Genomic DNA, 23,999 nt, shown 5'->3' with positions numbered 1-23,999 from the left:
GAAGAATGGGCGATGTGCAATAGATGTCCTGAGATGAGCAACAAGCTTTCTGCAATCTGTTTTGTTCCAGCTAGACCAAAACTTGTTAAAAGATCAGTCAATTAAGATAATGGGCAGCACATTCTCGTTCTAGACAGAGTACACAAATGAGCAGCACAAAAAAGGGTCGTATTTTCTTCTGCAAAACCACAGGTACTTAGATTGAGCGGATCAATAAGCCATCTGTATCATGGTAAAAACAGTCATAAATTACTCAAAAATTCTCTTTTTGAACAAGTCTTTGGGCATATGGGCAAAGACAGAGCTGCTAAGTGCTGCCGCTGGAAGCCATCCTTGCATATTGCAGATTTAACGCTTCTATCTGCTGTCGTCGGCAAATGAGCGATGGGCTGAAAAAAATGGGCCAACAGCGATGAAGCCATAAGAATAAATGAGGTAACTCCTTTAAATTGTGTGTTGCACAACGTATTTAAATCCCAGCAGTGATTCTGAGACTGAGCAAAACCCGTCACCCGAGACTTGTTAAACACCGTAACGGGAGAAAAACACTAATTTTCATATTTTCCAGCCAACTGTCGCTTACACAGCCATTGGAAATCCAGGAATCGTAAGCGCTTTTTTCCTTCAGGTTGCAAGTTTGTCACTGTGACTCACGGTGACAGGGCACTCCCAGCCTTTGGAGCGCTGCCCGTGCTGGGGGTGGGTTTGGGGGGCAGCGGGGCAGGCAGGGCAGCTGCCAGGAGCCCCCGACCCGCAGTCGCACGCTTGCCCTCAGTAAGCCAGTTTCCAAGGGGAGGTTGGCTTCTGGTGCAGGTGTTGATGCTCCAGGCAGATGAGGCAAGATGGATCCCACTTCTGCAAAGGGTTATGGTTCCTCCTGGGCTGGACGTTCTTCTCTGTGATGCTGCTGAGTGGCAGCCTTCTGCCGGGTCTCTTTTGCTCCCTAAATACCAACCAAGTAGCCTGACACATCTCAGCCCTCAGTTCTTGAAGACCATCCATTCTATTCTAAAGACCAGAGTGCTTGAAGAGGTACAGACTTTTTTTTCCCTCTGACTTCTGCTAAATTAAATTTTATGGCAATACTGCATCGATAAGTTGTAGGATGAGGACGCTTTGCAGTGCTGAATGATTCCTTTGGGGGATTGCTCTGCAGTTTGCAGCCTCCTCCATGAATCTTTCCTGTGACTTTAAAGGGAGAAGCGGCGAAAGGGAGGAGGGTGGGATTCACCTATCAGCAACTTTATCTGTTACTTCCAAAGGTATATGGAGAAAACATTTTATAGTCGGCTGTGTTATCTGCTTCTCCATCTTCATATTACATAATATTTCTCAAGAGGATATTCTAATACAACTTTTTCTTTGCTTACCAGAAATTCTTTTATTGGACAAACAAGACACATGGCTCACAGCTGCATGCTAGAGCTTATCTGTGGCTCAGAAATAAAGTATAATAGCATACCTTTAATTATTCAGGACAGGGCTGTGCATTTGGTGATTTATAAACTTCATAGATACAGCAAGTCACTGCTAAAGTGAATTTACTGCTCTCTCTACATGAACATCACAGGAATAATAGGGCAAGCAGATGCAAAAATAAAAGAGAGTCGCCATTTGTTTCAGCGTGGCTTGGGGGTAAATCTGTCTTCCCGTGTCATAGATGTGAGTTTTGTTCATGGGCCAAGAAGAAATTCTAGATAAAAAATAAAAACAAGTGCTGTGAGGAGGAAAATCATTAACAGATGGGGAGGGGCCAGGAAAGTGTATGCAAAGCAGGTCTGGATCTACTGAGTGTCTATTCTCCATAGAGCTGCAGCACCAAGTAGCTTCTCTTGTCCATCCTCCTGAACAATGTCCATTCTTCATTTCAACACGGGAGAACTTGGTGCAAACAGTTGGAGATAAATGCCAGGACACTTGGCTGAGACAGGAAAAGCCGTTGGGTCTTCTGTGCCTTGTTGGTCCAGACCAAGACCACCCCCTTTACAGTCCTTTCGTTGTTCAGCCCCACCCCAGAATCACAGAATCAATCAGGTTGGAAGAGATCTCTGGGATCATCGAGTCCAACCATTGCCCTGACACCACCATGGCAACTAGACCAGGGCACTAAGTGCCATGTCCAGGCTTTTCTTAAACCCCTCCAGAGATGGTGACTCCCCCACCTCCCTGGGCAGCCCCTTCCAATGGCTAATGACCCTTGCTGAGAAGAAATGCTTCCAAAATGTGCTGCCTGTGGCTTCCACCCCTAAAACTAATCCTCTCTGGTCAAATATTTTATAAGGGGAGGCTTTGAGAATACAGATATGCTTACAGATCTTCTGAAGAATAACAGGAGGGTTTTTTGAGAAGGGAGAGAAGATGCTGTGGCCTAGCTCTAGCCTGCTCCTGTGGACCGGACCCTGAGAGTTACTGGAGAGCATTGAGTGTCCCCTGGGGTCCAGCCCAACTGCTCTCTTGGCTTGAGTGGAGATGCTAAAGTAGACTTATCCCCAGGTACCAAAAAGAGATCTTCCCACCTCTGACTGCTGACAACCACCCCAGTCCCCTGTGGGAATCCATCTCACTCCATCCTTACTATCTATCTGTACAATTTCTCAGTGCGGTTTTACACAGCCTAAATCTTCAAAATGTGTGCAGCCAGCTGGGCTCTCATTACCGAGTAATACCTCATTACGGTGACACTGCTACTAACGGACTAATAACAACTCCAGATGGCAAGGATGCATCATGGGAGCTGCTGACCGTGAAGTGGTAGTCTTGAAAAATCTTAAATATTATCTTTGAATACGCAACATTCACTCTCTTTCAAAAGAAGCAGGTCTGAGAGGTGAAGGGATTAAATGTAATGCAAAGCTTGAAGTTCTCAAGATCTTGGGCTTTGCTGTTTTCCATCTGGAGGGGAAGGAAACCCACAATTCGAGATTCATGACAAAGCAACGGCTTTCTCAGGGTTTTCCTCTAAGTAGATTTTAAAACACCTTGTGTTATGTTAAGACATTTGTACAAAGTAATGAAGGAGGTGGTTTGTCAACGTCTTCACTCTCCTGCTGTCAGTACGAACATCCAAATCTTACAGCCAACAAAAACGCAGCAGGAGTTGGCTGAAAAGTTTGAACTATTCAGAGGAAAGAAAAAAAGGAAGACATTTTCTACAAATTCCATGAAAATACATATTCTTAATGTTCCCAGGCCTGTTAAGAAGGAGGAGCCTCTTTCCCTTCGCTGGAATGGCAAGGAGCTTTACCAACAGCTGCCGTAACTGCTGGGAGGGTGAGCAGAGCTTTTAAACAGACTGGGAAGAGAATTCTTCTTCCACCCCCTTTCTTCAAATGAACAAATGGGAAAAATAAACACGTTACGATTTCTCGGTCCATCATTCTCCCTTCATTGTCAAAGCAGATGCTTGCTCAGCTGAGGAAGATGGAAAGGTCTGTGCTGCCTGTAAAGGGCATGTTTTCGTTGTAGCTGACACTCTTTAGAACGATAAGGAAAATGATGTTCTGTGTTTTTCTTGCCGAATATCTGTTTATCCTTGTTGCCGTGTCCCCGCTCTGAACTATTGTAATACGGTGGGAGGATTTTTTTTTTCCTCTCGCTGTTGGGTTGTTGCATAACTAAATCACAGCGTAAGGCAGATGGTTCTACCACGGCCTCTTCCATCCTGCACGTGCCTTTGCTGAAAAAAACCACGCAGGGTTCCTGTGGAGGCAGCGTCACAGCCGTGCCTCCAGTTTGGGCACCCATCCTCTTTCAGAGCTCCTTGGTGGTGGCTCTGCCAGCGTTTCCTTTGGCACGTGCCTGCTCTTCTCCCACCACTCCTTTTTCCAGCCCCACACCTCTCCTCTGGTGTCTTTAAAACCGGTTTTACGGTGCTTGGTTTCAGCAGGAGGGGCAATTCTCTTTGCTATGCTGGGTTTTAGGACAAGAGGACACAGCCTCAAGCTTTGCCAGGGGAGGTTCAGGTTGGACATTAGGAAGCATTTCTTCTCAGCAAGGGTCATTAGCCATTGGAAGGGGCTGCCCAGGGAGGTGGTGGAGTCACCATCTCTGGAGGGGTTTAAGAAAAGCCTGGACATGGCACTTAGTGCCCTGGTCTAGTTGCCATGGTGGTGTCAGGGCAATGGTTGGACTCGATGATCCCAGAGGGCTCTTCCAACCTCATTGATTCTGTGATTCTGTGGCCAGGCCCCTGAGTGTATCCCCCAATCCTGGGAAAAAGAGAGCGTCTCTCGTGAGAGGTGTTGCCCACAGGAGCTCTCAGAAAGCAATATGTGTCTTGAGATACTGCTGTGCCAAGGGTGCCCAAATGCCTGACCTTGCCTTTCCTGAAGATGCTTTGATCCGTCAGAGCTCCCACCTTCTCCCATTAAAATCAAATTAACACCGAACCAAACAGAGAAGACTCAGCCCTACAGAGAGAGTATATGGGGTGAGAAGCTTTGGGCAAGTGGCTTCAAGAGATCAAAGGATAAAGGTATACATGCTTAAATTAAAATAATCCATGGTTTCAGTGTTCCTAACGGGCAGCCAGCCCACTGGTGGATCTGCCTGGTGTAACTGGGGGTGTGTGAGAGTGGGTAAAAAAAGACTTGCCCCTGTGTGGTGGGACTGCTTTGGGCACAGGCTCCTGAAGGCACGTCCCCCTTTGGCAGCAGTCTGCTGTGTCATTCTTGACTTGGAATCAAGCACCCGTCACAGCCGTAGCTGAACTGCTGCACGAAAGGTTACGCACTGGAAGAGCAATTGTGATGCAAATTCATGAGGAGAAATAACTGGCTTCTCGAGGCCAAGTTCAAAAGCTGCCTAGGGCTGGAGCCGCATGCAGAGCACGAAAGCAAGAAGGTAAGAGTGAGAGATACCTGCACCACGAAAGGAGCACAGATTGTAATGCTAAAGCGTGTAAGGCGGGGGCAGAGCCATAGGGCATCTCAAAGCACAGAGGCTCTGGGTTCCTGGGAGAGATGCGAGGATTAAGGATACAAGGTGTTCAGGGACAGGAGGAGAAGGGTGCATGCATCGAGGATGCCTGTGAATGGTCAGCGTTGCAGAAGGCTGGACAGGCTGGGAGGTCAAACAGGGGTGTAGGTCCAGCTTCACCTGGGGATGGGAGCAGGGTGGACAGGACACCCCTCCCTCCAAAAAAAACCCCACTTTTCCCTGGTTTTCTTTGAAACAACAAGTCACGCCTAATTCTGCTCAGTTCTTTCCGTGAAATAGCTCCAGTTACTTCCCAGGGAGCACTTGGTAGGAGCAGACAGCCGTCCCACTCGTGGGAGTGCTCGGCAGAATTACATTTCAGCTGCAGGGAAGGCAGTAATGTGGAGCCGTTGTAGACTCACTGACTACAGTATAATTTTATTTATGGGTAAATAATACTTAGCACCGAGCTCACAGGCATTAATCTTGAAGGAAGGGTTTTACTTCTACATTTCCTCCTATTGTAAAATTAATAACAGGTGAGATGCACTGGTGAATTTAAAGGGCTGTTACACTCTCTGCGTTGGGGAAGCGTTGGAGTTTGCTTGTTTACAGACACAGCTGCATGCCCAGACCTCTCCTGAGGCAGATTTTCTGCGAACCTTGGCTACCTCCGAGTTCAAGCAATAACAACCAGGTGCAAATCCAAGGTGATGTTTCAAACGTATCCTCTTCCACTGAATTAGAGCCCTCTAATGATATAACACTAAATCTATTCCGAAGGCTTCCAGTGAGCAGAGTTTCACTGGGAACTGTTGAATCATCACATCCAAAAAGTTTTGCTGGAACAAAAATGTGATTTGCCAACACAGATTTGCCTCTCTGAATGTCAGTGATCCTGTTGCTGCCAGGGTGTATGGCTCAAAATGAACACTGCCAGCCTGCTTGTGTGTGAAATCCCTTCCTGCTCCCTTCCCCTTCTCATTTCTCATCAGAAAATGTCTCTTAAAATGCTTCCATAGGAGTGAATGTCTCCATTCTCTTGGCTTTATGGCTCTCCTTGGCTGCAAGGTCCTCCTTTGACACTCAAATGATACTTTTACTTCAAAATCCTTATTCATGAGTGTCATCGCTTTCAGAGGTAAGAAAGTAAATGTGGGCTCTAAACCTTTATTTAAACTCATACCGACGTCTTCTGATTTTTAAAGGCCCAACATTAAGCAGTTTCCATTGGATTCTCAGCCTAAATCAGCAGTGAGATGCCTCCCAACCCTGTAATAGAGTCTTTTGACCCATCAGTCATGAAAAGTTTGCATCTCATGCATACTCGGGGTTTGCAGCTCTAAGACCTCCCAATCCATATTTTGAGATTTATTGGCCATTAATCTCTCTTTTAACTGTAAATTTACTCATTTACTTTCGTGATGCGATGTGTCAAGGTAGTGTCAGCGTTTGCGTGATCCTGGTAAAACAGGGAAGTCTTTCAAAGATGAATTGAGCGATTGCTAAATTATTCATATGCAGTGTCTAGAAATCTTTACATTGGTTTCCTAAATCAGAGGAGCTAGAAAAATTGGAAACCTCGGCTAATACCCTTGTAATAATGTGTCATTCTGAAAGGCATTAGAACTAATACTTTGTCACTTTTCAGCCCTTTTTGTGAACGCTGCCACATACAAATGCTTTGTGCTCTCTGATGGAAAGCCGTGGATGGCATTTTTGACCATTATCGAGGTTGCAATCCAAGGAATATTGCAGGCTGGCGTCCTGGCAACGATGATGGGAAACAATTACTGAAAGTGCATCTTCATTGTCGGCGCGGTGGGAAAACGAGGTGCCTGCAAGCAGAGCGTGAGAGGCGTTTTGCAAGGTGAAGGGAGGCAGAGCCGGAGCAGAGCGTGCCAGGAGGATGCTCTGACTGCTGGTGGCTGGTCCGGGTTGGGGTGATGGAAAGCCCACACCAAAACGGGAGCTGCTGTGTGACCTGTTGAAATGAGGTCATTTCGATACAGCTCCCATGGGACATTGCCTGGGGAAGTGGTTTTGACGTTACTATTACCAACGCAGGGTAAACTTTAGGCATTTTTCTCTCTTCACAAGGAGCCACATGGAGAAGAGAAGGGGAAACACTCACATGTTGCTCTGGGAAAAGTTTCATCTCGATATAAGAAAAAATTTTTACAGTGAGAACAATCACTCACTGGAACAACCTCCCCAGGACATGCTGGAGTCCCCATCACTGGAGGTTTTCAAGATGCAATAGCACAGAATGCTAGATCATCTCAGCCAGGCTCCCTTTCCCAAAGAAGGCTGGACCAGATGATCTTTCAAGGTCCCTTCCAGGCTGGACTGTTCTATGATTCTGTTCTATGATTCTATGATTGGTGCATTGACATTAAATTATGATTTTTTGCTTTGATGTTCCCTTATGCTGCTTTTTTCTTTTAACCTTTCTGGGGACATGAAGGGGATTAAGTGAACTGTCCTAATTTTGTGGGGTTAAAATGCATAGAACCCCTTTTCTGTCCCACGCTGTTTCAGTGTGTGCCCAGCTGTGGCTGGTGATCGAGGCCATCAGCAGTTAAACCCAGGGCAGCTGCCCCAGGCTGCCCACAGGTGTGTGCTGGGACATTGACCTCAGGGGCACTAGAAATGGGGAAGCTGCTGGGGATGGGGGGGTCCTCCCCTCCCATCGAGGGACTTGCCACCAGTCTAGGAGCTAAGTATAATTTTGTGTCTTTTGTATTAATACCAATATTGGTTTTCTTATTTTATTAAATCTGTTTAAATTTCAACCCACGAGTCTCCCTCCTTTTCCCAATTCTCTTTCTCGGTTGGGAAGGGGACACTGGGTGATAGAACAACTGGTTATTGCTTAGCCCTGGGTGCGGGCTAAGTGAAGACATGACCCCATTGAGGGTATTCTGGGCATGGGGACACAACGCTTTATGTAACTTTAATTCTTTGATCTCTCCCTTGCTCTGTTTTCCTTCAAGCCTGGGAATTATTACCCCTACAGTACTGTATGGGTAGGATTCCCAGAAGCATGCTGTACCTGAGGGATTAAAAACACAAGGCTCTGGTTTGCTGTACGTACTGCTGGTCCCCTCTCAAAGCAGACCTCTGGCTCGTTTTGCCCTGACACACGGAGGCAGAGGACAGCAGGCTCGGGGGGCTCATCCACCAGCGCTCGCGGGATGGAGCTGATTAATGTTTCTATTTTATAGTCATAAGGGCACCTCCTTAACAGCCTTTATAACTGTGATCATCGAGTAGTACTACATTTGATTTCATCTAGTTCTTCATGCTGACAACTAATTTAAGTCCCTGTAAGAAATCATCAGCCAGAGCTTCCAGCATTTCCCTGAAGTAAGCTGGAAGGGGTTTCCTAAAACTACGTTACACACATTAACAAACCTCAAATATCTCCAACGAGAAGAACTTTTAAATGATTTGGGCATTTCAGTCGGTTTCTGTGTGTGTGTGTGTTATCAGCTATATCAAACATTATTAATCCTCCTATTATAAAAGCATCTTTGATCTGTAACTGATTTCCATGAGCATCCAAGTTCTTTTTCCTGAACAAATGTGCTCACGTGGTCTCAAAATGGAAAAGTCCTCACGTGAAATAATGGTGTAACCTTAGGTCATAGCAATGACCTAGGATCAGGCAAGGGCTGCCTCTAAGGACACTGCAGTCTTTAAGCTGTAAAAGTCCAGTCTCTCACTCAGAATAGTTGTTGTTCAGAACAGCCCAAACCAGGTGGAATCTGTCCAGGTAAACATGAAAATAAAAAGCTCAGAAATGCCTTTAATGCTTACTTTGAAGCAAAGTTATTTTAATGAATTCCAATTAACGGTAAAAAAAATAAATCATATTTGCTAGATGGTCCCTATGGTTAACAAGAGATGCAGATGTTTTTTTTTGCACTAATTGTTCTAATCTAATTGTTTCCTTACTTTGCATTCAGAGTGCACCAGCTCACTTTGCCCCATGGTGTTTAAATAAGGAAAATTTACTCCATGATGCTTTATTTCACCGAAATGGAGAAATAAAACCTGCTATACTTTGCATTTCAAAGTTATCTGGCGAATTTTATAAACTTCTGAATTTAAAAAAGGGATAATGTTTTGAAGACCTTTTGCAACACAGTAACTAAGTAATTCTAATTTATAATTCAGTTTATCGTCAAAAAATTTACTTCACCAAACTCTTCCACTGCCCCCAAAAACCTCCTCACTTGAATCTCTTGTTAAGTAACATCATAGCCTCAAGCTTGGCCAGGGGAGGGTCAGGTTGGACATGAGGAAGCATTTCTTCTCAGCAAGGGTCATTAGGCATTGGAAGGGGCTGCCCAGGGAGGTGGTGGAGTCACCATCTCTGGAGGGGTTTAAGAAAAGCCTGGACATGGCCCTTAGTGCCCTGGTCTAGTTGCCATGGTGGTGTCAGGGCAATGGTTGGACTCGATGATCCCAGAGGGCTCTTCCAACCTGATTGATTCTGGGATTCTGTGATCATCATACAGGTTTGAAGCAAAGATAAACTCAAGCCCTGTGTCTTAGTTGTTGAATAGTCAATGTAAATCATGAAAACGAGTCAGGAATTAAACCACTGTGCTCCAGAAGATACATTCTAAGCTTCACTTGACATCTTTAGTTTGCTTTAGACAGGAAAATGTCTCTGGGGAAATGTTTCTCTAGTTAAAGGAAGGTTGTAATGCTGCAAAAAACACTGAACTTGTCAGAAACTTTGCAGTTATGCTCTTGAAAAAGAAAGCTTGACTGGGTTTTTCTCCTATTTTTCAGCTCAGTCTCAGAACGTGCCATTTTGTGGTGGTGAGCCTGCCTTGCAACCGCTCCTGCTCAGGTGTCCTCAGGTCTTCAGCCCCTCTTTTGGACGTACCACAAATGGCATTGCTCAGGGTCAGCTAAATGCTGTCAGCTATGGGACCCTCTCTTATTTCTTTAAAATAACCAAGTCAGTGTTTCGTCTGGTTTTAGTTCCAGTTGTCCATATAAACCTGGTTAACTATAACCTTAAATCTGGCCTCTTATCTTAATGAAATCATTAAAAAACTACTCATCTCTAGTCAAGATCTCAAGTCATCTCTTATTTTAATGAAAGGTGGTGGGTCATGCTCTGCCCTCAGCACATGGACTCACGACATATCATTATTCTAGCTCAAAATATTCATTCCATACGTTGTTTCTCAAAAAGCTGGTGAAACTTTGGGTAAGGTAAGGTAAAGCAAAGCCCATAATAAACGGGGAAAGTATGTAAATGTGTGTATTATGTGGGACAGCCTGCTCTGTGGTTGTTTGGCTGTAATAAAAGCTCTGCAAAGTAGGGGCTCCTCCAGATGTGTTTTTTGGGAAAAAAAAAACCCAAACCAAAAAAATGTCACTCACACTAAAACCTTATGTGTATGCGTATATATACACACACATAAAATTGTAATTGCTAGCTATTTTTATGTTAATTAATTATATTGATCTCTACCATCATATATGGGAGAGTATCCTGAGCTGGTCGGTAATTCCATGTCTTTGATCCACCGGTGACCTTCTGGGGTTACTGCCACGTTCAGGGCCCCCTCATCTTCCTGGAAGTGATGTTTCAAGGAGAGCAGCTGGGGTTTTTGACACAGAGCACTGAAATATGTCAGCCACAGTCGGTGTAAATTAAGTATGTGCTTAATTGAGGGCAACGGGCTATTGGCACCGTTCTCAATGGGACTTAACAGAAGCTTAAACCTTGTGCAGTTCCTCAGCGTGTGTTATCCCCAGGTGCCCCTGGCTACGGGCTGCAGCCTGGATGGGGTCCCTCACCGAGCTGGGGGGCAGAATTCGGCCCCCAGACTTTGCCCCCATGGCAAACTGCTCGTTGCCTCCCGGGCAGGGTTTCCCCGGGGGTACCTGGGCACGCGGATGCCATCGGCAGTGCTGTCCAGCTGGTCTTTCTGCTCAGGTCCATGTGGTGAGGGTCTTCTTTAATACAGGAATGACTTCTTTCTTCATCTGCTGGTTCTTTATTGTGTTATAGGATTGCACATAGGAGTATGGGGAGAATATCAGAGACTTCTCCCCTCCCTGGCAGAGAATATCAGACTGCCCCCTCCCTGGTAATGTTCAAGGGCAGGTTGGATGGGGCTTGGAGCAACCTGGTCTGGTGGAAGGTGTCCCTGCCCGTGGAACTAGATGGTCTTTAAGGTCCCTTCCAACCCAAACCAGTCTGTGATTCTATGACTTTTGGACACTGGGATGCCATGACCACGCAGAAAGGTGGTACTACAGTTAACTTTTACCGTAGGAATGCACATGAAATGAACACGTGTTCCTGCTCCCCCCACTTAGAAACACACTATCAGCGCACGAAACGTTGCTGCAACTCACCACAAAGCTAAAACCATTTCAGACCCCTGCTTCTAGCGAGCCAGATTCCTTCCAAGAGATTTGGGCAGGCAAGCTGCCAAGCTTGAAACTGCACCCACCGAGAGACACTTCTTTTTGCTCCGGCTCATTAGCAAGAAGCAGCTGTTAGTTCATTCACTATTAATGTCAGCCATAACGAACGAGACCCACTTGTAGGAAGCGGTGAATTTGGAGAGAACTATAAAGGAGGACTTTGTGCCAAATTGCACGGCATCAGTCAGGGTGGTTGAATTATAACAAGACTCAATTTTTATGAAACCATAAAGGAATAATGATAAAAGTAGAAAAAAAAATGTACACACTGCTGACTCAGCAGACTCTAGCTGTAACGCATGCGCTTGGCTTGAAATTAATGCAACATATAGAATTAAGAGGACTTTTGCTGGGATTATTTCAAATGTCAAAACGTAAGAGAGAGAGAGATGTGTGATACTGTTCATGCTTGATACAACCTGACTCTGCTGCTGCTTCAAAATTTTGCCCCAGGGAATATCTGAAAAAAAACCCCAACCTCCTGAAATGAAACTCACTTCATTTATTTTCCACTTCTGAAAGTATAGGGTAAGACTTTACAAACACTTACATGGTTTTTTCTCTTTCAAGAACTAAAAAGGAAACAATGGATCTGCAGTGAGGATATTTGTTGCATTACAAAACCAGAAAACATATAAGCCAAAGTATTTGCTAGAGGAAATGGATTTTTATACAAACTACTCTGCAGAAATATACAGGGATGGGGCCACTGAACGAGGGGAGGGCAGGAAAGAACCCAGAACAATGGGGAGTAACTGGATTTACTACTCGTGTGCAAGGTTCAGATGAAAGCAACTGCTTTTATTTGTAAAAGAGAGAGAAACCAGCAAAAGTTAGTGATGGGGGAGAGAACTGCCGGGCTGCCCCCTGCCTCTCCCAGAGCAAACCTGTGGCACATTTTGGGGTCCAGCTTTCACACGCAATAAGCACATCCATGTGGATAGCAGTGACAGAGGTGATCTCTGTCTCCCTGGGAAACCTCATCTGTTTCCCTGCTAGCCCTCCCAAACTTGCTTTCATCTCACCCAACTTCACCTTTCTCAAAGGAAACTCTTCTTCTAGGTGGCAACCAGTCTCATTTGTAAAACATCTGACCAGAGGCAGGTTTCTGCAAACACCTCATTCAAAATGTTGCTCTCAGTTGTCCCCTCTCTCCAGATGCTTTCAGGTCTACCAGGCTTTCGTTTCAGAATCAGAATCGGAATCAGTCAGGTTGGAAGAGCCCTCTGAAATCATCGAGTCCAACCATTGCCCTGACACCACCATGGCAACTAGACCAGGGCACTAAGTGCCATGTCCAGTCTTTTCTTAAACCCCTCCAGAGATGGTGACTCCACCACCTCCCTGTGGAGTGTGTCCACCTCAATGTCTCTCCCAAACAGTTTCAATGTGTTAGAAAAAAAAAACCACCTTTTTCACCAGCTTCAGCCTGGGAGGGGGAGAAGGGGTGATGTGCAGAGCGAACACAGGTGTGTTTGCTGGTGAGGTGCTGCTGCTCACTGAATCTCAGCCCATGGAGCAGGAGACCTGGGCAGCGCTTCTGCACCTCTGCTCTCAACAGCCTGACACAAGACTGAAGAAGAGTTTTAAAGGGTTTGGGGCTAAAGCGGAGGTTCAAGGAAGTGGGCCAGGCTCTCCCCCTGTTCCCACGCATGGGAAAATGGGAGGGTGAGGGCAGGGGAGGGTCGTTGCCTTCACTGCCCACACCTGGGGGCTATCCCACCCCTGAGGAGGAAAAAAAAAAAGCTGCAACCAAAGGGGATAAAAGGGCTGGGGAAGGCAGGGGGCTGTTTGTGAGGTGGTGGGTAGAAGGTCTGCTCTGCTCTGCTGTCCAGGTGAGTGCCTCTGCAGGTGGGTGTGAGAGTGCCCTTCAGCACCCACTGCCTGGCTGTGGCCGACTCTTGTGGACCATTTCATTGCTATTTGGGTTACAGGGGGTTGTCATCATCCTGCCGTGGTCTGCCTCCTCCTGCAGCCTCCCTGCTCCATGCCATGTGCAGGCTGGAATAGCAGCGTGAGTTAAAAGAACCTAAGTGTGGTATCAGGGTGGCATCAGACCTTCCTCATGGCTGGCAAAGAAAACTCCTTTTTTGTTCAATGATACATGTGGTTTGCTTGTGTCTGTCGTTCCTCCCTGAAATGATCTTGCAGAAATTATGGGTAAGGGGATGCCTGAAATGTAATTTATCCCCTGGCAGATAATCTAACGCCATAGTGCTCTATGCTGGGTAAGGAGTCTTTGTATAGTCCGTGTCCCTGCTGCTTGGTTTGCGATGTGATGTACAGGGCAGCTGCCCATCCCTACACCATGGTGAGACAAATCATTCCAACTTTTACTCTGAGTATGGCTTTTAGATTTACCTTTGGAATGTGTGATGTTTCATCTGGAGCTCTTCTGAGCCCCAAAAGCTGGTCTGGATGCTTCCATGGCTCTGCTTCATGAGAAGGCAAAGCCCTGGGAGGGGGGTCCTTGCTGTGCTGATAGTGGCATCAGACTGCAAGGAGGTTTTTAGGTAAAAATGGTGAAGATAACCATTCCTCAGATTTGGGGGGGTGAATTCTGGCCACGGAGTACCTGCTCTTTGCTTTTCCTTAGCTAGGGAAACTGTTTTTTTTGTAGGTGCAATGATATTATGAACTCATTAACATTAGCTCTAGCCATGCATTTTATGCAAATACTGGGTGAATTTATAAACTGTGACTTCTTTTCAATTTAGTATGGGATAGTTATAAATGCCTAGGCCAAAAATAGGCTTATTAGGAAAGCTCTGTTCTCATTAGGAAATTCAAATGTGCGTTGATTTCGCATATACATACATTAAGGTATCTGGTTTCAAGGATTCCCATGGAATAACATTATGCCTGTGGTTAGACTATGTGGGTCGCAAGTGATGGTGGTGGGAAAACAAACCCAAAGCTCCTGTATTAAATTTCTTTTATGTTGTTAGTGTTGTAAGAAATTAGATACTAATTTGACTGGTCTAGTTGACAGGGTGGTGCCAGGGCAACAGTTGGACTCGATGATCCCAGAGGGCTCTTCCAACCTCGTTGATTCTGTGACTGTGCAATGGGTGTTTCACAGAATCGTTTTGGTTGGAAAGGACCTTTAAGATCATCAAGTCCAACTGTTTCATTTTATTTTGATCTTTCTGGTGCACTGTACCCTTCTCTGAAGACCCAGCAGCTTGGGGTGGAAGCAAAACCAAAAATTAAAATATAATGACAAGTTAGACTGGGTCTCTGTGCTCATACAGCAAGGATACAGGGGATGATCCAAATCACAGAATCAATGAGGTTGGAAGAGCCCTCTGGGCTCATCGAGTCCAACCATTGCCCTGACACCACCATGGCAACTAGACCATGGCACTAAGTGCCATGTCCAGGCTTTTCTTAAACACCTCCAGAGATGGTGACTCCACCACCTCCCTGGGCAACACGTTCCAAAATCATCTTCTGCTGCACCTGGACGTTGCAGTAGCGTCGATGACTGAAGTCCCTGACTCACCCCTATCACGTAGCCGCCAAGTGAAGGATGGGAAGAGAGGAGTGAGGTCGCCTGATTTGTGTTTTGGATTTTCTGACAAATCCTTTGCTCTGGGAGCAAATGTTCTTTCTCCTGATCACCAGGGAGAGGTCTTGGGTTGTGTGAGGCTGTTGGTGGCTGCCTGGATCCCTGCCTGAGTCTGGGGGGGAAGAAAGGCAATAGCAGATTAGATATTGAGTTAGAGGCTTACTTAAGATGGCTAAATACTGGAACTAGACTTTTAAGTATGCCATTTTAGAAGCTTTATGAATTTTCCTCATGAGCAGACCCCTTGTCTTGCTAGGGATGTGCTACTGGCTGAAGTGCAGCTATGGCCAGTGTGTTACAAACCATTTCTTTTTTTTCTAATGAAGCCACAATTAAACTTCATTTTTCTGGAGTGAAGCCTTGGATGACGATGCAGCACGCATTCATTTGCAGCTGTCATCATTAATTACATGTTATCAGGTAATTTTACACGGTGTGATTTATGCAGCCAGCTGTGAAACCCTGCATTAAATGCATTACCGAGAAAAGACCTAAAGGTGACTGTTATCAAGAATCATAGAGGAACGGTGGATTTCGTGGTGAAATCTCCTTTTTCAGGTGGTAACAAGGCATACACGCTGTGCACTTGCTTTATTCACTAGGTAATGGTCTGTCTTCATCGTGGGGCAAAACCAAATAAAAGAAAATGCTCGTTTAGGAGGGTTATGGTGCTGTTGACAGGAAAAAAGTGCATGAATAAGTGTAAGACATGAAAAAAGGACTCATTTATAATGACAGGCAGCAGTAGTCACTGGCATGCACGAGGCAACATTTGTAACTTTGGAGATTTCTGAATTAGACAAGTTCTAGAAGCGTAAATGCTTTTTTATTGATCCAGGAGATGTTTTCTTTATTCCCTGCTGTCTCACAACGAGAGTGTTACTGCATTTTTTTTTTGCACCTGGCAGTTTTATATCTACTCTCCCTGCAGTCCCCGTCCTGATGGCTAACACAGGTACAGGACATGCTTCTGTTGAGTGACTGGGGCAAGCAGTGAGACCATTACTTTTTGGTTTTCCATGTGATTACCATGATCAACTGGAGCCATACGTAGGTAGAAATGCTCAGGGTGTTCTGGTTGGCAGTGCGATGTACAGGGCAGCTGCCTATCCCGACACCGTGGTGAGACGAATCCCAACAACGCTTACTCTGAGTACGGCTTTTAAATTTACCTTCAGAATGTGTAATGTTTCATCTGGAACTGGTGGACGCTTCCTGGTGGTGTTTGCTGTGTTGGTTTGCCAATGATTTCAGTGGATGGAGAAACAAATCGGAGTCAGGGACTGAACTTGTAGAAATCCTGTTGAAACTGATACCTTGCTAGTAAATAACATATATCCACAGAATCAATGAGGTCGGAAGAGCCCTCTGGGATCATCGAGTCCAACCATTGCCCTGACACCACCATGGCAACTAGACCAGGGCACTAAGTGCCATGTCCAGGCTTTTCTTAAACCCCTCCAGAGATGGGGACTCCACCACCTCCCTGGGCAGCCCCTTCCAATGGCTAATGACCCTTGCTGAGAAGAAATGCTTCCTAATGTCCAACCTGACCCTCCCCTGGTGAAGCTTGAGGCTGTGTCCTCTTGTCCTATTGCTAGTTGCCTGGGAGAAGAGGCCGACTCTCACTCCACTACAACCTCCCTTCAGGTAGTTGTAGACTGCAATATATTCTAGTCATCACCAAAGGAAGGTGAGGAGAGGTGTCTGAGAGCCTGGTAGATCATAGATCTAAGCAGTGTCGTGCTAGGTTTGGAAACTGCTATTTCTCAAATACTTCAGGAATTGGCTATATCAGAGTTTATGTAAAACAAAAATATTATTCTAATAAGCCATATCTTATTAGGGGTACGGACACATTTCTAAATCCTTGCTTTTCAGAGAGATATGCAATCCAAGAGCATAAAACATTGAACTCGGCAAGATATTATCTGCCTGACAACCAGGTAGTGATTAACTTAAATGATGCCTTTCTACACAGAGTATTTCAGTGTCTAATGAACTTCGGGATAATACTGATTGCAATCAGTTCTCTGTCCAAAATTCACAAAATGATGGCTTTTTTTTTTTGCAAAACAATTCAGACTCTAAGCATACATCTTCTGCCAACTGTCCAATGAATATTAATCTCCTCATAATAAACTGTCTTATGAATAATTCCAGTTTCACAAAATGAGTGAATTTAAGATACTGCAAAGTTAAATGAACCATTAGTGATGTATCTCTTGTAAATATTGCCAATTATTGATGTTGTTTCAGAGTTTTCTGTCACATACTTTTATTCCTTCATTTATGAACATGTTACAAAGAAACTTTAATTTTTGTTCCTTATCTTTTCAGTGTCTCTATTGAAACATTAGATGGATTTATGTTAGTTTATTGTGGTCATGGCCCATTGCTAAGCATGAAAAAGAATGAAGTGCTACCATCCAGTGAAGAACAAAAGGGAGGAGATGATGAAGTAGCTTGATAAAATGAGGGCTAAGGATGCCCGAGTTAAGACTTTGGATCTTAAATTACTTATGTTACCCAGGGCAAGTCTTTCAGCCTCCCTCAGCTCTGTATTATAAAATAAGGATGATATTCCCCATTTTGTTTCAAAATTCTTTGCTTGGTGAGAATACTTGGGCACCTTTCTGTGCGAGTGTGCTGATTAGCTCAGGGTACTAAGTTCTGTTACCTGATTTTTAATAACAAAAAGTTTGCAAAGGTTAACCAAATTCAGCTTAGATAAGTAAAAATAAAATAAATGAAAGCTTTCTCAGCTGTGTCCTCAGATTGTGAACTTATTGCAGTGCCCCTTTCTCTTGGACCTCCATTCATCTTCTCATCTTGTTGGGTGCCAATAACAGGACCCAGCAGAAGTGTCAGGAGGTGGGGAGGAGTGCCCCAAACTCGCGTGGTCTGCATGGGTACTTAACCATAAATTAGTTAGTCACTGATTCCTGTGAGGTTTCTGCCTTCAGGAAGCTTCATTTCAATATTGTAGTAGCAAGTATTGTGTGAAGGCAGCCAATCAGTGGCATGCCAAGAGGTATTTTCAGGAAGAAATGTGTTTTTTTCACAGCTACTAGTGTATAAACTTCAGCACATAAAGGATTTGAGCAAGTGTTGGCATTCCCTGTCTCTGCCCTGGTGAGAAAGCAACGCACATCCAAAGAAAGGAGGAAATCAGTCCACTGATGTTTTTAAAGTAATTGTCTAATTTTAAACAAATCAACGTTATCTTAATAAATTATTATTTTCCCATTATTCTCTTATTTGAAATGTGAGTTCCTCATTTCTGTAGGTGAGCATCAGATAGGCAAGATGAGGATTTGCCTTTGGAAATCACAAAAATAGTCAAGCCGTGTGAGATTAATTATTAATCACTAAAACTGCAGTGAAAAATTCCTTAAACTGCTTCCTTCAAAATAAAAGGTCTAGTAAACTGTGGAAAAAGCAATTTTAACGAAAGTGTTTATAGCAGTTAGATGATTTATTCCCTAAAAACCACTCTCAGCTTGACTTTTTGGAAGCTCTCAGTAAAAAAAATAAATTACTACTTTAAACCATGCAAAATTTTAGACAATAAAGTCATAACAACAGTGGCCTACTTTAATACGCTTTAAATTGCAGATTAAAAAACTAGACTCTGTATTTAAAGCTTTTAAAGCTGCTGTTATGCCGGATTATGGGAATATTTTAACTGCTGAAATTCACCCTTTTTTTTTGGTTGAAGAATGTAATCTATGTGTTGAGAAACGAATGTGTCAGCATGTTCCCTCCTCCTTTTTAACAGGCCACCTGTGACTAGACTCTGGTGTTCACACAGCTGGTGACTCAGGATTGTGGAGGGTTCACCAAACTCGCCAAGCTCAAAACCTCTGGCTCATGAGGAGTCAGCTGTACGGCAGATATAAAGCTGTTTCCTCTGAGAAATGCTGTGAGACACGAATCTCTCAGCTTCCAAACTTGGAATGGTTAAAGAATTTAGCTATTTATAAAACCACGCAAGCTGTACAGAGGCAGATAAGGCTTGCTTATGAATACCATTACCCCATAATTCTCACCTGATGCTCCTATCCTTTCTCTGCCATTGCTACAAAGATTGCAGAGTAGATAACAGAACCATTTGTAAATTAAACAAAATGGTCTTTATAAACTATTGTAACATTTCAATTTGTTTCTCTGCTTCCACCTTGGGCTAATTTCAAGAAAAATGTTGAGGTGTTGGAGCGAGTCCAGAGGAGGGTGACCAAGCTGGTGAAGGGTCTGGAGGGTCTGACCTACGAGGAACGGCTGAGGGAGCTGGGGTTGTTTAGCCTGGAGAAGAGGAGGCTCAGAGGTGACCTTAGTGCAGTCTACAACTACCTGAAGGGAGGTTGTAGTGGAGTGGGAGTCGGCCTCTTCTCCCAGGCAACTAGCGATAGGACAAGAGGACACAGCCTCAAGCTTGGCCAGGGGAGGGTCAGGTTGGCCATTAGGAAGCATTTCTTCTCAGCAAGGGTCATTAGGCATTGGAAGGGGCTGCCCAGGGAGGTGGTGGAGTCACCATCTCTGGAGGGGTTTAAGGAAAGCCTGGACATGGCACTTAGTGCCCTGGTCTAGTTGCCATGGTGGTGTCAGGGCAATGGTTGGACTCGATGATCCCAGAGGGCTCTTCCAACCTCATTGATTCTGTGATTCTGTAACTTCAACAAAAACTATACAAAACAGTCTTTCAGCAAAGCTCTGGCCATTTTTCCTGTACCAGGAGGATACATCCATGTGTATGTGGCTGGGAAGGTCAGGTGGGAGCAAAACCGGAGCTGGTTTGTAGAGGTGCTTATTCAACTTTTTTCTTTTATAGAAAATTAATGAGGCTATTATCAGGGGCTCTGCAGCAGCAGGTTGCCATGTGGCTCTTGCGTGTGTGGGTGTAGTCCTGAAGGTTTTCTGAATCTGTTAATTACTAGTCACGAGTGTAGCAAAGCCTTGTGGAGATATATGCCTTTGGAGGAAAATATTAATCCTAGCTGGATGGGAGGCTGTGGGGAATATTTCCAGCTAGATGCCTGGAGGCAAACCTGCCTGAAACGGTCTCTGGGAGAAATAAAATCAGAAGGAACAATTCCGTGGGTTTGAATCAACATTACAACAGCAGTGGGCATATACACGTTATGTTCTTAACTTTAACAGTCTTATCAAATCTGGCTACGACAGAGGTGGTTTCAGAGGGCCTTTAGTGTTGCCAATATTTTTTTCTCCACTAAAAGTGTCCTTTCACGTGTTCCTTTCTGGAAAAGAAAAAACCCTTCCTGTTTTCATTTGGCTAATCTGCTTGCTTAAATAGATTTTAAAGGTTTGTAGCTTAAGAACATAAAACATCTCATCCATACACAAGCTGTGTTAGGTTTCTCAATTGTCACTTAATTATTGCAAGGGTTTTTCTTACCTGCATTGCAAGCAGCCTATGTAGCATCATGCAGGACAGACTCCTGTGATCTTCAGTAGCTTGGACCTGCTAAGGTCCATTAGGGGTTTTCCTGAAGAAATGCAGAATCTGGTCCATAATCCTCATTTATGTATTTTTTTATATAAAGTGACAAAAAATCTCAAACTTTCATGTCTGGTTGCCCGGGTGGTACCCATGGCTGTGCTGGTGGTACAGCTCTGGTTGGTCCTTGCGAGGTGTGGTACCCGTGTCCTGTCCCATGCTGTGCCACAGACCAGCGGCACGGCGTTGTCTGGCTTCATCACTCTGTCAACGTCCACGGTTATATTCCTGCAGGCTTAGCTGAAATGGGAAGGTACAAATCCAAAGCCTAGAAGAACTAGGCTTAAGCCAAACCCCAAGCTCTACAAACCTCTCTCTTAATCTGGATTCATTCAACTTGTCAGAAGAACCTCAGTCTTTATCCCACACCTGATGCAGTCTACAACTACCTGAAGGGAGGTTGTAATGAAGTGGGAGTCAGCCTCTTCTCCCAGGCAACTAGGGATAGGACAAGAGGACACAGCCTCAAGCTTCACCAGGGGAGGTTCAGGTTGGACATTAGGAAGCATTTCTTCTCAGCAAGGGTCATTAGCCATTGGAAGGGGCTGCCCAGGGAGGTGGTGGAGTCACCATCTCTGGAGGTGTTTAAGAAAAGCCTGGACATGGCACTTAGTGCCCTGGTCTAGTTGCCATGGTGGTGTCAGGGCAATGGTTGGACTCGATGATCCCAGAGGGCTCTTCCAACCTCATTGATTCTGTGATTCTGTGATGCACAGCTCCTGCTCCATTTGGTGGGCAAATCAACAATCTCCTATACTTTGGAGCATAGTATTTCCTCAAAAAATGGCATGTAAACACTTGGGGTTTCTTCCTGGTTGATAGTTAGAAGGACTGAACAATTTAAATGTTTCTTCTACCCCCAAGCTCTGTGCTCCGGTGGCCACGTGATTATTTTAGCCTGATGCTTTTCAGAAGTTGATTGTGCAAAGCAGCACATGAATGAGATGGGAGATGGGCTGTAGTTAGCCAAAGGTCTTCAACCCTTTCTGTGCAATAAAGGGGCTAACAGGAGCAGCAGTTCCAATAAATGCATTGATTTTGGACCTTTCAGTGCCAGAAGAAATAATCCAGCACTTAACTCTGCCCTGGCATGAAGAAATACCCAAAGCATTAGGAGTGTTTCACCTGTAGCTTTGAGCACATACACTGAAAGCAGCACCAAGGATAATAATCCTTCCCTATAATCTCCAACTGATTCCTGGTGAGGACAGTGTTTATTACCTATAATGTTACCTGTGATGTTGTGTAGCCTCTGGCAAACCTTAAATGTCACAAAGATTGTTAAAACCGGAGATTTTGAGCAGCATTTGCTGCTGTTCAAAAAAGCAGCCAACTTCTTCCTTTGTGACAATCTTCAGGCTGTTTGTGCGATTGCGGGTAGAAGTTTCTGCACGTAACTTTCTTTCTGAAGACAGATGTTAGTTAAAAAAAGAAACCCCAAAAAATCTAATAGCCTGTAATAACTCATAATGTCAATTCCTTAATTGTGTTTCTGTGGCATTGAGATTGGCACTGAGATTAGGTGAATGTTTTCCTCCAAGTGAGGATCTGAAGGACCTGCTCATTTTACTGCGTTGATGAAGACAAATTCTTCAAATGTTCATGTCTGAGTGTTTCCTTAGGAATGGGATGATCAATTAAACTGGCTGGTGTTTGGCGTACGCGTGTGCAGTTGATCAGTACAAGGTTTCAGGACAATATGTAGAAGTTATCTGCATATAATTTATCCTATATGTAACTGTTCACACCACATGTGTTGCTGCCATCGTGTCTGGTGGTTTTTCTTCCACCCCAAGTTCAGTTGTGGGATTCTGAGCTTTTCTAAGGCTGCCTTTGCTTTCAGCTCTTCTGTGCAGAAATGTAGCTGGCTTTCCATGTTCAGCTGAAGCGTTTGGTAATGATTGAGTCCTGCCCAACCTTGGATTCATCGTGTAAGAAACGCTGATTTGCGAGATGGTTTAAAAGTTGTTTTTCTTTTAACTGAGCTGCTTTGTCCTTTTTTTCTTTTCATTATTTTCTTCTTCATCTTACTGTTCTCACTTTTTTTTTAAGTATTCCTCTTTCTCTCCCCCTAGTTTTACTCATCCTTCTTTCAATTTCTTACCCTTCTTCTTGATGATCTTTCATCAGCCTGCTCTCTCTGCTTTTCTCTTAACATTACTTTCTTTGCATTTCCTTTTGACATTATTTTCTTAGCATATTAGCCTTGCTGGGAATGTGATGACCTTCATCCCATTCAGGCTCTTGTTGGGTTGGTTACAAGAGGGGAAGGTGAACCTGGTGATGCTTATCTGTGCCGGTCAAGCGCTGGTTGGATGTCGATGGAAAGTTTTCTGGTAATCTCATCTCACTAAACCTGTACTGCTTTCAAAAGGAGAGAGGAGGGGGGAAAAAAAAAAAGTGATTCAGAATGTATTTGACTCAAGATAATGTCTATCCTTCCTGCAAATGCAGCTTGACCATCTATGGAAGAAATATGATCTATTTCGTTTCATATTTCAGACTCCTTCAGTTTCAACTCGTACAGCAGTAATGAGTCACTGACCCTAGAAAAATATCACTGATTTGATTAATTAGCACTTAAAAGAACTCTTCAGAAAGGAAACTTTCAAAGGTTGGAAATAATGCTGGTATTTTATTTGTCCTTTCATTAACTGCATTTCTATGAAAAATTCTGACATGATTTTTGTGGGGATTATTTTGCAGTTGGTGCAATGTAACCTCTGATTAGGCCACCTTTAACAGAAATATTACCGTACATAGACCAGAAGGGAGATTCAAAGGGAAGCAGATTTCATTTGGCTGAGTTGGAATTCTCTTTAAAAATAACTTTTTATATTTGGAAAGCATGGGATCTATTTACGATAGATAATGTATACTTTCCTTTTTATTCATAAAGGTTGTATTAGATCGTGTTTCACTATTTTCAGGGAGAATATATGATGCTAACACCTCCACTGGTTTGCTCCTTCAACAACACAACTGCGTGACAATGAAGGAAAGGCCCGTTCTCTAGTCCTCTGCAGGAGTTGCTCATGTCGGGTATTTGATGGTGCTCAAAATTTTTGATGATGAGAAACGCCGCACAGGGGCACAATACTTTGGAGCTGACTGGTGCTGTTGCCAGTGATCATCTTCACCTCTCTGCTATGTTGATGACAGAGCAATGCTCTAGAGACTTGCTCAAGAGTCTCGTCAGTGGACCAAATAACCATTAATGAGTTAGAAAAGGCTCTAAGCGTAACTTTTGCTTTTGGTACAGGGAGTGCAAAGCCTTGACTGTGACTCTTTGTACTCTGCTACACCAACATTCACACCCATGCTTGCTGTTGGGAGAGCTTTAACCACAGTCAGCACACCTCCAGGTATCTCCTGAGCTTCCCTACTCCAATGTGCATTCATGGCCAATGAATGGTGGAGAACAGTTTTGGAGTAGGGAAGCTCAGGAGATACCTGGAGGTGTGTTGACTGTGATTAAAGCTCTCCCAACAGCAAGCATGGGTGTGGGTGTTGGTGTAGCAGAGTACA

General features: G+C 44.3%; 1 long non-coding RNA gene across 1 annotated transcript; it reads left to right on the top strand.

Annotated features, from left to right (window-relative positions):
* The first annotated feature begins 5,907 nt into the window (after nucleotides 1–5,907).
* Nucleotides 5,908–7,336, top strand: LOC137662830 (uncharacterized). Its single transcript, XR_011048061.1, has 2 exons — nucleotides 5,908–6,058; nucleotides 6,569–7,336. It is a non-coding gene; the product is annotated as an uncharacterized lncRNA (long non-coding RNA).
* The last annotated feature ends 16,663 nt before the right edge of the window (nucleotides 7,337–23,999 follow it).

This window comes from Nyctibius grandis, chromosome 4 (genome assembly GCF_013368605.1).
Source record: "Nyctibius grandis isolate bNycGra1 chromosome 4, bNycGra1.pri, whole genome shotgun sequence".
NCBI classification, from domain to species: Eukaryota; Metazoa; Chordata; class Aves; order Nyctibiiformes; family Nyctibiidae; genus Nyctibius; species Nyctibius grandis.
The sequence above is the reverse complement of the archived record's forward strand: the minus strand, read 5'-3'. Positions and strand labels throughout refer to the sequence as shown.